This window comes from Mercenaria mercenaria, chromosome 2 (assembly GCF_021730395.1).
Source record: "Mercenaria mercenaria strain notata chromosome 2, MADL_Memer_1, whole genome shotgun sequence".
NCBI lineage: Eukaryota > Metazoa > Mollusca > Bivalvia > Venerida > Veneridae > Mercenaria > Mercenaria mercenaria.
Genome location: NC_069362.1, coordinates 80600884 through 80614777, shown reverse-complemented (window position 1 = coordinate 80614777; position 13894 = coordinate 80600884).

Here is a 13894-nt window from a genome sequence, read left to right as displayed (position 1 = left end):
TGTTTGAATCGAATATTTCACAAATCTGAATTGCAAATACTTCAAAGAAAAATAAAAGCTCAGTTTTCTATAGAATGGTTCTCTGATTACTTTCTTACCTTTATTTGAACACAATGTTATTTAAAAAAGAGATGTGTGTTAACTTGTTATTTTACATGGCATGAAGTCTGCTATTACCAGTTTTTGATTCCTTTCTATGCCGCCTTCAAGTCAACCTAAGCTGATCCTGTAGTATGCACTTAAAGCGCAACCCTAAAGTTCGCAGCATGGAACTTTCCAGCCAAGCTTTAGCTAAAGCGGACAGATATTTACTATCCGTAGGGTTTGTACACTGGGTATATTTAGACAGATCAACTAAAGACCAAGCGGAATAACGGTTTTCAAATTTATTTACAAAGCTCTTAACAAAAATAAACTGCAAAGTTATAATAGGAGAATATCATAAAAGTAAAGTGTGACAACCAGTAAAGTCATAAATACTGCAGTCAATTAGATAAATGTAAAGGGAACCTACGTGGTCTGTTACTTAATGTGTATGAGATCTTATTTTAGTGTTCTGACAGAATGTGGCTATCTGTACCCTCATTGTGATAAGAAACTAAGTTTATAATAATAGGGATCCTCTTTGGAACCCCCTCTAGTGTTATGACAGAAAAAGGCTGTCGAAAAACCCCGATTTGTGACAATCAATCAGACTAGACGTATGGTCAGAGTTGCTGACCAAGACTAATAAATGTCTAAAGTATTTATGCAAACTTTCAATAACAATCAGACCAGTCAAAAATTAGCAACATAACAGATTTATAAACAGAAAATTCACTCGTATCATAACTACAAATTCTTTCCGTCTTAAAGATGACCCAAATTGCTCTAAGAATAAATTGTAGTTTCAACAAACTGTTATATTTACTATAATAGTAACATCATTTGAACGTTTTTTGAGAAAGGGGAAATTAATTCATGCAATGACAGAGTTAACCTGGAGTTACTGTTCTAGAAAGGTCAAACTTGTTTCATTAGTCGATCTTTTCAGAGTCCTGATTGTGCACCCCCTGTCGCAGATTTGTTTTTATATTGTTACAAAAGAGACTTTATGTTGAGCCTTTCTCCAGAAACGCAGGCAGATATTATAACTGCATTTAATAATACATCACGCTATCTGGATGATATTCTTAATATGGATAATCCGTTTTTGGTCATTTGGTGGGTACTATTTATCATAGGGAGCTTCAGTTAATTAAATCTAACAATTCGGATACTGATGCTTCATTTTTATTTATTTATTTTTTTGGGTTTATGGCGCACCAACACGATGCTTCATTTTTAGATTTACATCTCTCTATTTATGACAATATTATTCATACCAAAATTTATGACAAGAGGGATGATATTAATTTTAGTATTGTAAATTGTCCCCATATCGATGGGGATGTACCTCAGCCTACATCTTATGGGGTATATATTTCTCAATTAATTCGGTTTGCCAGCGCGTGTGGTCATGTCAAGGATTTCAATAAGCGTAATCAATATATTACAAGCTAACTTCTTCAGCAAGGCTACCGTTATCACAAATTGCGTAAATATTTTGCTAAATTTTACTATCATAATTCTGATTTAGTTTTAAAATTCAATAGTAATTTAAAGACACGTCTGCGAGAAGGTATTTCTAAACCCGTTTTTTATGTGGATGTGGTTTACAAACTTCGTAAGATCTTGGGTCATAGTTATTTTCCAACTGTGTTTGGTAAAATTATAAAACGCTTTATTAAAAGAGGTTACGACCCAACTGTTTTGAGACATACCGCATGTTTAGTGTTCAACCCGTTTACAGTTGGACACTACGCTTCCCTCTTTGATTGTGCCTGACGGAAGAGGGGGAGGACTCTATGATAAGCAGTTTTTAAATCCTACCAGGACTGAACTGTTTTGATATCTGTCTTCTGGCCTCTTTCGTCGGGCCCTTAAGGGTGTTTCTCTTGTTGCTCTGTCTTCTGCAAAGGCATCGAGTACATGCGTTTTTGGTTCTTAAGATTTACTTTTTATTTATTTATACACGAGCATTGTTGTGTTTTACATGCCATGCCTTTTTGTTTCCATTACGTGTGTTAAGAGATTCACCTAGAGGGGATTACTTTTATTTACACTGTCCCGTGTCTTTGGAACACGACAGGGGTAAGAGTGAGGTTGGGTGCGCACCATAAACCGGTTTAAGCGCCTCAGTGATGTTTTTGCCACTGACCGTTCCAAGGCGGTGCCCCACTGTGTTCCATTGTTTGTTCGTTTTGTCCTCGTGTGTTGGCTTTGTGTGCGAGTGTGTGTGTGCTTGTGGTGTGCACGTCTGCGTGCTGTTGGTTTCGTTTTGGGGAGGCTGCGTTGTTTGGTACGTGGCATTCCCTGTTTGATATTTGTCTTTGTGTTTTTTTATATTAGTATATCTATGTAAAATCACCTAATTTAGAACAGTAGATACAGTCACCGTCGGTTTGTCGTCCAACTGCTGCAATTGTGTTTCTGGTGAACACAAACCATCCTTTCTGCTTGTCAGTAGTAAATTGGGACTGACGTTTTTTATAGTAACTCCTTCTGTTTGTCCTAAATTAATAATTAAGAAATGTACACCGTAATTTAAGGTCAGTGGTCTTACTTCGCAGGAGGTAGCAAAAACTTCCACATGACCATATAGTTTTTTCTCTCATGAAAGTCATGCTGAAAAATCCATACAGATTTAATTAAAGGGATTGATCTGAACCATATAGCAGACACATATTACAAATGCTTTCTGCTTAAATTAACGTGCCTTGATATATAATGGGTTCATTAGTGTCTCCGTGATAAATGAATTCTTGTACGAAGACAAACAATTGGCAATTGCAATGAGAAGCTTTAGACTTACACAATTATGTGGTAAATATAGATATTTTCTTTCAAATAATGATTTATCAAAGTAAAATATTATTACTCACAAAACAAAGTTCATTTTCAGAACTAGCAACAGAATATTTATGTCTCAGACTCCCTAGTGATTGTGACTGACCCGAGTGGAATTAAACAGTACATTTTGTTATTTATTCATCTGACAGACGTACCCTACTGATATTTAGATTATCTCGTTTGAAAATCATAAAAAACAACAACAACAAAAAAATGCATGTTTGGTTCTATGTAAATCGAACCATCATAAAGGCGCAACACTTATATAGGTCTAAATAACTCTTTTTTGGCGTGACTTTCGATTCAAATTTTCTAAGAACATTGTACAATATTTTACGAAAATTTAGTACGAAGAATTGGCTATTCACTTCAAAAGGCCACACTGCAGAAAATGCAAGTCCCACTATGATATCAAACTCTCTAAAATAAGGATTTGACTGAAATTACTCTTACCATATTCTACTTTGCCTTTTGAATTTTTCTGCTATAGCTGTACTGATTAAACGATGAGTTCAATGTCTAAACCATATAGCTCTCTTTAAAGCCGTTCCGTTGTCAATTTCGAATACTTTGAAATGTTTCACTAGAATAATATTTTGTTTCATGTTAAGATTCTTGCGCCTTCAGTGTTGTAATATTTTCTGGTCCTTTGAAATCACGGAGTCCATGCAATACCGGTGTTATAGAGTTCCGCTTAAACCGGCGCTAGGGGGCGTGAGAAGTGTTGCACTTTTCATTACCTCTCATGAACAGACTCACTCAAACCGAGTCTGCTATTATTCTACTTGGTTGCATTCTATGCTTCCAAAAGGATTTTGTTACAAATTTTATTGAGATGGGGAAAAACGACATCACCAGAAATATAATATAATATAACTATTTTCTTTATTCATAAAACACATTTTGGTAGTGGCAATGAATGAAGACTTTTACATTCTAATGTTGTTATATTTTCTCCTCAGAATCATGGAGTCTATTCAAGATGTACAAATTATAAAGTTCCGCTTAAGCCATTGCGAAGAGGCGTCAAGGGTGTTGCACATTTCATTACGTCTCACGCAACAAATTCGGCTATTATTTTCGTTGGTTGCGTTCTATAAGTATATCCATTGGATAAAATTACTACAAATTAAGTTAAGGCATATGGAGTACCAGCAGTTGTCTTTCCTAAAAACAAAGAAAAATATCAAACAGGGAATGCCACGCACCAAAAACGTAGCCTCCTCAAAACGAAACCCCCAGCACGCAGACGCGTGCACCACACACACACACACACACAAATCTTGGTTTCAGAGTTTAAAGCTGCTTATAAAAGTTTATTTATCTATACGTAATATAATCAGAAAATAAATGCGTCTGTACGATTTAGGCTTTGAATCATACATTTCAATATGCAAGATTCTAGACGGCTAAGAAAGATGAGAAAATAAATCGGGTTTTTTGGCACCAAAAGAGTTTTGCGTTCGAACGAAATTAGGATACAGTGATGCGTAAGCTGTTTCATATGAAGAAAGCATTTTACAAACCATTCACAGAAAATTCTTGCAATTTAAGGCGCGTAATATTCAAACATGACTGTGTAGTTAATCAACCTTGAATGATTAAAAAAGCAATAGTTGTATGAAATAACACATGCTTTCGACCAAACTGGTGACAGTTTGTATTTGATTTGCAAATGTAAATCGGTTTTATATGCGGGAGGTTTTAAGGGTAAAGTGTGGGTAAAGTGTGGTTTTCTCTTTGAATGACATTTCCGATAGTTGCAACTGCAGCAATTTACTGATTCTCTTTTTGGATTAAATATAAAGTTGAATGTCTGCAGTTTTTGATAGTTTGGTGTCCGTCGTGTGTCGCTCCACAATTTCTAAACACAGTCTTCTTCAGAACTACTGTCCTCATTTATACAAAACTTCACAGAGGCCCCTTTCAACATTGCCAAAAGATTTAAAATACAGGTTTCTGCCCATATATGACTTATGTTTCAGTTACATCACGCCGACCATCTTTTTTAAAGATATTTCTTGTTTAGCTTGACTAGGCAAAATGCTTAAAAAAGGCTCTGGTATTAAAGCATGTTGAAACATGAGGAACAAAATATAGAATAGATTACAATCACGTCAACAATCACAAGCACGTATAGATCATCTTTGGCCGTCGCTTGCAAAAAATATACATACAAGCAAAGTATGATAAGTAAGTATGATTTGTATGCTAGTTGCTACAAACTACTTGTCCATGATATTTTAACAGGCAAAGCATCGCGTTTATACTTAGCATAAACAAGTCTGAAATCTCAAACATATACTAAAGGACTGTCGCCTCTAGATGTATTAAGAAAAGTTAAGTTGTTATTAAATGTAAAACTACTGCAGGAATTTTGTTATGTATTAAGTTTTTTTATATTCGCATCTAGTTGTGAACTTATAAATAATCCGAAGACCGAAATTTCTCTTCCGTCGCATAGTCAACAGCCTTTCTGGAAGAGTGACATTTTCTTCACGTGACTTCAAGTGGCGTCACGTTTAAAAGGCGGCTACAATGTTAGGTATCCTGCGATATTAAGTTTGGAATATACATTTAATCAAATTCAATAATAATGTTAGTAGAAAACAGCCATTCGACGAGTGATTACAAATATTAGTTTTGTTTGTTTGTTTTGGATTTAACGCCGTTGTTTCAACGGTATTTCAGTTATGTAACGGCGGGCAGTTAACCTAACCAGTGTTCCTGAATTCTGTACCAGTACAAACCTGTCCTTCGTAAGTAACTGCCAACTTCCCCACATGAATCAGAGGTGGATATCGAATGATTACAGACACAATGTCTTTTACCAAATCGTCACGGAGAACATACGCCTCGCCCAGGGCTCGAACTCACGACCCCGAGATCCGTAGATCTGCGCTCTCCCTATTGAGCTAAGCGGGCGGGCTACAAATATTAGCTAATAGGTAATAATCTATCGTTAATAGACGAGCTCTTTAGGACGTACACTTCCATGCAAATAATATACGAGTTTCCACGAAAGCATGTTAAAAGAAGCGTGATATAGAAACTAAGAACCCTTTATAAATGTAATCACAGCTTCTGTACGACTGTACACGTTGCTGAGCCAATAGGAGTGCAAAACCTCTGCTATGAAAAAAAGACCTGTATCAGTGAGTGTTAGTGATTTTATAATAAAACACACTGTGTGAGGACCCTTGTAACATCCCAATGTGGATATAGAACAAAAAATAAGTCGCTTTGCTGGATATGCACAATAACGCAGAATAGTCAAATCGACTTTTCCTTACCAGTGATAAAAATACACTTTTTCAATTGTCTAGTTACCTCAACACTTAACCATCAAAGGTATTCCAAACACCACAATGGAAAAGATCATTTGTACTTTATATTTCTCTGACCACCACCATCCACAGGTATTGGAAGTAACGTATCTAGGACAAAGTATGGGTCCATGAGCCATATACACATAAATATATTACAATGTAATGTTTTCTGAGAAAAACATTGCCAATAAGTCATTTTGATTTTTTTCTAAATGACTTTTTGGCAACGTTTTTCCCAGAAAACATTGTAATATATTTAAGTGTATATGTCTCATGGACCCGTACTCTATCCTAGGTAAGTTACTTTCACCTGTGCCACCATCCACAATATTAGGCATTAGTATAAACTGGTCCTTCTTCCCATTCATGAGTTCTCGGACATCGTAAATTTCATGAAAAGTCATTCTTAACTACACTTATAAAAATATATTCATTGTTTTCTACACATTCTCTCTCTCTCTTTCTCTCTCTGTGTGTGTGTGTGTGTGTGTGTTCGGGTTCGGGTTTAACGTCTTTTTCAACAATTTTTCTGTCATATACATATGGGAAAATTAGACCCATCGATTTTTCACACGAGTGAAAATATTTTACATAGCGCAAAGAAGGAGCCCTTTTCTTTTTTTTAAATTCATGGAAAAAGTATTATAGGTATTTTAGCTTTGCAAACGATGTGATAATATTCAATGCATTGTCTTTCTTATGAATATTTTATTTTTAAAATGAATTAAAAAGAAAATGGTCTTTTTTGCGTATACTTTATGTCTGTCTATCTACAATTAGAAACATAGTAAAATATGGATAATTTGCTGAAATTTCTTCTGTTTAACAAACAACAAACAGATTCTTATGTGCGCTTAAAGACCTTTGACTTAGTAACCTATATTCATTTAGCTATTGTTTCATACTAATTTCTGTTTTCTAGGTGAAGAAGGACTTTTTTAAGCATTTTGCAGATGAGTATAGTTTTTTTTCCTTATCGGAAAGACTCGAACATTCTCGTATGTTTCCGTCAATTCTTAGGGGTCACGACCATGACTTCTCATATGACACCAGTACTGGTTTTTCCAGGAAGGTGGCAGTTTAAAAGATAGTTTCACATTCAGTACCAGTTTTAAATTTGATTGCTTTGAAAATTCGAGCAGGCTTGAAATATAGTACCGGGAATAATATATTTAGATGTTTAACAAGGAGCTGTGTTCAATAAACGCTTGATGCCCCCGTGGCATCCTTGTCGATACAAAGCAACCTAAGTCCAAAACGAGGTCAAGGTCAAGGTCAAACTGAGGTCAGGTGATGTCTAAAGATGAGGAATAGTCACAGGTTACACCTGCATTAGTATTAAGCCATTCTAGTAAGGGGTATTGATGCTAGACGAAACTGTCCCATTTGGTTAACCTCGTACGGACGGACGAACGAACGAACGGATGGATGGACGAACGAACGGATGGACAGGACAAGCACTATATGCCTCCCGCATCAGTAGATGCCGGGGGCATAAAAACTTGAATTTCGATATATCCGATCTTGCACGATTTTATTATACTGAAATTCAGCTTTTCAAAATTTGAAGTACGATTTTCGAGATGGCTCACACTAATTGCTTGCTCGATATTTGACGTTTTCATTTCAATATCAATCTTTGAACAGGCTGTTCATTCAATACGAGATCGAAATTTGGCTTTTGGAATATTATAAATTTCGATCATTGAGCTGGCCCGACATTAAAAGCTATTTTGAAATTTGACGTTTTTCGATCTTCAGGTGTAGCTTAGGATCAAAATTCGATTAGTTATGAAGTTGAATTTCGATCTTCGAGCTGGCATAAGATTCTAAGCTAGTACATAAAAACTACTTAAAATCTTTATTTCATAATCATGAACATCAAAGAAAGTATTATAAAAGCGAGTTTCCATCTGATTGTAAGAAAGTAGAAATTACTTTTGGAAAGTCATTGTTTGGTTTTATAATAATGTATTTGTTGAGAATACCGTTATAAATGGTATTCTGATTAAACCTCCAACTACCATTTAGGTTTCTATTTTCTAATCTATCTTTGCAATCACTGTAAATTAGACTTAACAATATCCCTAAATCCTTATGATCAAAAGTATTAATGTAACGGTACATTGGCGAAGAAGGGTTAGACATCGGCCTGAAATATGGAGTAGGCCGAAAACTAGCGAACAGTCTCGACAGCCGTTTACCTGGCCAAACGTATTATCGGCTTTTGTGGTAATTTTCACCATGGGTCTAATTTTCCCATATGAACGACGGTGTCTACTTGTAGCAGTGAGCACAATGCCAAACTTTATAGTACTGCCGCACTGGAATATCACGCCGTAGACACGTGGCATGATACCCCACCCAGTCACATTATACTGACACCGGACTGACCAGTCCTAGCACTATTCCCTTAATGCTGAGCGCCAATCGAGGAAGCTGCTAGTACCATTTTTTTACGTCTTAAATTACGTCTTTGGTATGACGCGGCCGGGGATCGAACCCAGGTAAGGTTACGCAGTTAAGTTTAAATAACAGCAAGATAAATGTATTTTCACATTTGAAAGCTGAAAGTGCTCGTTTGTTTGTTTTGGGGTTAACGCCGTTTTTTTTCAACAGTATTTCAGTTATGTAACGGCGGACAGGTTCCTGGATTCTCCGCCAGTACAAACCTGTTCCCCGCAAGTAACTACCAGCTTCCCCACATGAATCAGAGGTGAGGGACGAATGATTTCAGACACAATGTCTTTTATCAAATCGTCACGGAGAACATAGACCCCACTCAAGGATCGGACTCATGACCCCGCGGTCCGTAGATCTGCGCTCTCCTTACTGAGCAAAACAGGCGTGCATATCAGGAAGAGTAAAAGAAGAATCGTCTTATATAAAACAATTACACGAGTCTTCTCAAACCCAACCATTTTGAATCAGAAGAGTAGACACAAACTATACTATTGACTTAATCTATTGAAATTTTTTTGTGTTACCCTTTTGGCGTCAAACGAAAATAAAAGGAATAAATTGGCTAATGTATTTCATCGCGGCCTAGTGTTTGTATTCGTGAATCAAGAGTTGCTCAATCATTCAAAAGGTTACTTTATTTTGCCGACTGATATTTTATGGAGACTGTAGGGATGAAGTTAGATTTCAGCAGTTATAATCTATTGCTTTGTTGTTGAAATTTATCACAATTATTATTCACATTTAGTTTATTACGTATAAAGTAACGAGTGATTAGATTAAAAACAAATGAAAAACAAACACGATTTCTTAGAAATGATTTTTAAATAAGCTTGGTATATTTTCATGACGGGTTGTCAATTTACCAGTCCCGTGATCACTATGACCTTGATCTTTAACCTACTAACCCAAAAATAATAGGGGTAATTAGGTTCATTAGTCATAATCATGCTATTGGGTCCAGTGGTTCTGGAGTTCTTGGGTGGAAGTCATGTGCAAGGTTAAGGGCTTGTGACATTGACCTTGACCTATGACAACAAAAATGGGTCATATACTTCAATAGCCCAATCAAGCTACCAACTCCTGGGTAAATTGATTCTCAAGTTATTAAGCGGAAACCGTTTTCAAGGTCCAGACCCCTGTGATCTTGGCTTTTGATCTACTGACCCCCCCCCCCCCCCCCCCCCAAAAAAAAAGGGTCAGGGTCATCTACTTCATGAGTCCAATCAAGCTTTTAAATGTGAAGGTTCTGGGTCGGTTGTTCTCAAGTTATTTAGCGGAAACGGTTTCAAGGTGACTTTGACACTTGACCTTCTGAACCCAAAACTATAAGGGATCATATACTTCATAAGCCAAATCATGCAATTAGATTTGAAGGTTCTAGCTAAAGTTCGTCTTACGTTATTGAGCAGCAACTGTTTTCAAGGTTCAGGCCCCTGTGACCTTCGATCTACTGACTCAAAAACAATAGGTATCATCTACTTCATAGGCCTTATCAAATTTAAAGGTCCTGTGTCAAGTGGTTCTCATGTAATTAGGTGGAAACCGTTATTCAATGTTCAAGCCCCTGTGACCTTGCCCTTTAACCTAATGACCCCAAGAACAATAGTGGTCATCTAATTTATAAGCCAAATCATTTAATCAAGTCTGCGGGTCTGTGTCAAGTGTTTCTTTAGTTATTGAGCGGAAACCGTTTTTAAGGTTTTGGCCTCTAGACCTTGACCTTTGGCCTAACAAATCTTTATGCATTTCGAATCTCAGAAATGATTAACGCTGTGCCAAAGCAACTTGTATCATTTATATTTATATATTTACATCCTCAGACCTGTTCAATGATAATGTATTGCGTTATTTCCATTTTAACAGTTTTTGTGAGGCGTGTGTATTCTAGATTTTAATTACATATCTACCAGTCAATTTGTTAATCTAATCCGTTATATTTTTGTCATTTTTATACGATATGCCAACTTTGTAGCCTTAATCATCTCTGAGATTTGAAATGCATAAAGATTTCTTATCTGGCAATCGTAGATCAACATGTTGTCAATATTACTTCAAATAGCTCCTCTAATTTCATCTCATTCCATGTACAAATGACAATCTCAAAGCAATAAAGGATTAGTTTCAGGAAATATAGAAGTTACATGAATATATTCATATATGGATTCGTAATTATTGCTGCAATACATGTAATAAGTTTTTTTTTAGTCTTTATCCCAAACAAAATGGCTAAAGTTTCCTCGACGACTGTATTATTTACGTTTAACTTTAAAAAGTTAACGGAGGTACAGAATTAGTTGTGGTTTTCAACAGTAGCAATAGACATTGTAGCAGTAATAGTAGCAGTAGTAGTATGAAAATTAGCATGGATCCTCGTGGTCGTTGTAGTAGATGAAGGAGCCGTAGAAGTAGCAGCAGCTGTAGTAGTCCAAAAGGAAGTAACAGTAGTGGTAGCAGTATTAGCAGAAACAACAGCAGTAGCAGCAAGATACTCATAGTAGCATCAGCAGCTGCTGTAGTAGCAACAGAAACATTAGATATAGTAGAAGCGTAAGTAGCAACATCAACGTGACTTTCTTTCCCATCAAATATCACATTCTTAACAGCCAATACTGAAAATTGTAACAATGCATTGAGTTGTTAAAACATATATCAAAATGTTTCTTTTATCTTTTAAAAGCTTTTAGAACGATGTAAAGTTTCTTCATGCCATACAAGGGTTCAGATATTCCTAGTAAGCGTAACTACTTAATCAGACTGAACCATTTCGTTCTGCTAATAAGTCTTTTATACCTAGTCAGGCCTTTTCAATGCTTTAGACGTAATCAATGAAATAAACATGTTTTTCTGTAATTGCAAATATAAATCATTCTGCAAGTTTATTGAGGTATAATCAGATTACGTTCGAAGTTTTGCTTTCCAATTGTATAAGGCAGTTTGTCCGACCGGAAAGTACAATGAATACTTTAGTTACAACTAAAGGCCATGTTAAGGAATTGTGCAATAATTATGCATGAGCGTTGCGAAAAGCATCGGATATTAAAAATATGTCGAACTGATGGGACTGTATACTTTTAACTTTTTAATAATAGAAATATGATATACATTTGAAGGTCAACATAAATGCTTAATATTCAAATAACTTTGCACTCACATTCTCCACTAAGACAACCTGTTAATTCTCGCACAATGATCAAGGTCACCCTTAGACGTGACATTTTTAAAGTTGTGAAAGAATACACAAATAACATAACGTGAATGTGCATCAAAATGCGACTTTCCTTTTCCAAAACAAAAATCTCAAGATAGCTCAAAAGTTACGGTCACACTTATCGAGCTATACTTTCAATTCTGGTCTACTATATGGATTGATATTACCTTGCATAATATTCACATAAATGAGACAATCAATAGAAAGTTTGACAAATAAAGCTCCTTTCATTGCCCTTGCAAAAGCAGGATTGTTTCCTTAGCAATACTATATCCGCTTGTTTAGATCTAGTTTGATGGTCTTGGCTGTGTAGTATATTAAGTAACAGGAAGTGTTTCTGCACATACGCGTAATCGTACATACTTATGTCGAAACTATAATTGAACGTTCTGCTCTCAAATGTTGTAAATGAAGCAACAGTAAATTTGAACACTCTTTCTTTATTTGTTTGCGAGTAAGCAGCATACTCTTCAACGGACCGTATGTAGTACAATAACACACCAAAATGCTGTAATTCAACAGCCCTGTCAACATTAACTAACCTTTTTCAGTTATTCTGAAACTAAATGAACAATTGCTTCCCATGAGTTGAGCTATAGGCAAAATAGTACATAAAACTATGCCTTAAATTAGCATGATAAACAGCAGGTGTGATTCTTATATATAAAACGCAATCATGAAAACCTTATTAAAACTTGAAATAATCGGGATGTTGGGGATTTTTCACAATGGAAATCGTTAGCTTTGCGGTTATGTTTCTTTTGAGGCAGTGAATGTATGTGCAGACTACAAACATTTTAATATCGATGGCAACGAGTTTGAACCTCAGTTTATATTTGCTTGGTTTTCTATTATCCTTTTTCGGTCTCAATCAATGTGCCAAACTTGATTATATGAGAAAAAATCATTACACCAAAAACAATTTGAAACCTTTGTCGTTTACAAAAAAACCCCATCTTCTTCAGTGGTAATGTTAGTAGCCATCTTAACACTAAGGCAAACTGCTCTTACTGTCGCTTGTAAATAGCAATATCTGTGCTCTAGCTCAGCCATGCAGATCGAAAATCATTTGAAATATAACGATAAATTCAAAATGAAAACAAACTGTTGTGATATTACTTATATTATAATTTTCCTGAAATATATAAAACAAGAGCTCCGCCAAGGAGGTAACATACGCCCGAAAGAATATTATCAGAGGAGGACGGGAGCAAAATTTAAAGAAAAGGCAAAAATTTAAGATTTTGTTTTGTGGTGGTGGTGGGGGTGGGGTGGAGTGGGGCGGGGTGAAACAGTGTGTGTTTGCGGTGGTGGTGACAGGGTACTTAAGGGCCAAAAAACTATTTTTTTGGCGTGGTAAGGTGGAAGGGGGGGGGGGGGTGAGGTTAATGTTGATTGTTGTAGTCTGCACATCGTCTCAGCAACACTTGCCTAAATTCGAAGTTTCAAGTAAATACCAAATTGATAGTATTTAAGTTATGCTCTCTAGGCATGAAATATGATGGGTAGAGTTAATCTTGACCTTTGCCCTACCACCCTGATTCATGCACTCTGCACATCGTCTCCTCGTAAGTTATACTCCGGACACGAAATATGATGAACAGTTTTGACCTTTGAGCTCAGTTTGTGACTTTGACCCACAGAACCGGTTTAAGTGCTATCGCTATCTACCTTAATGCAAAGTTTAAAGTCAATATCTTTAATGGTTATGAAGTTATGTTCAGGACACGAATTAGGACGGACAGACGGACGCACAATACGTCCGTTTTTACCGTATGACTGCTTACCAGTTTTAACTATTTGGCTTACTTTTATAAAATGATATTGTCTCACTTTTTAGCCTTACTTGTTTTATTTGATTTTTGCCGTTACATTTACAAACCTATTAAATTCCAGATATTTATTATACCATTTGACTGTAATCGAGATTCTTTTGTCGATAATTACAGTGTTACAAGCTTTT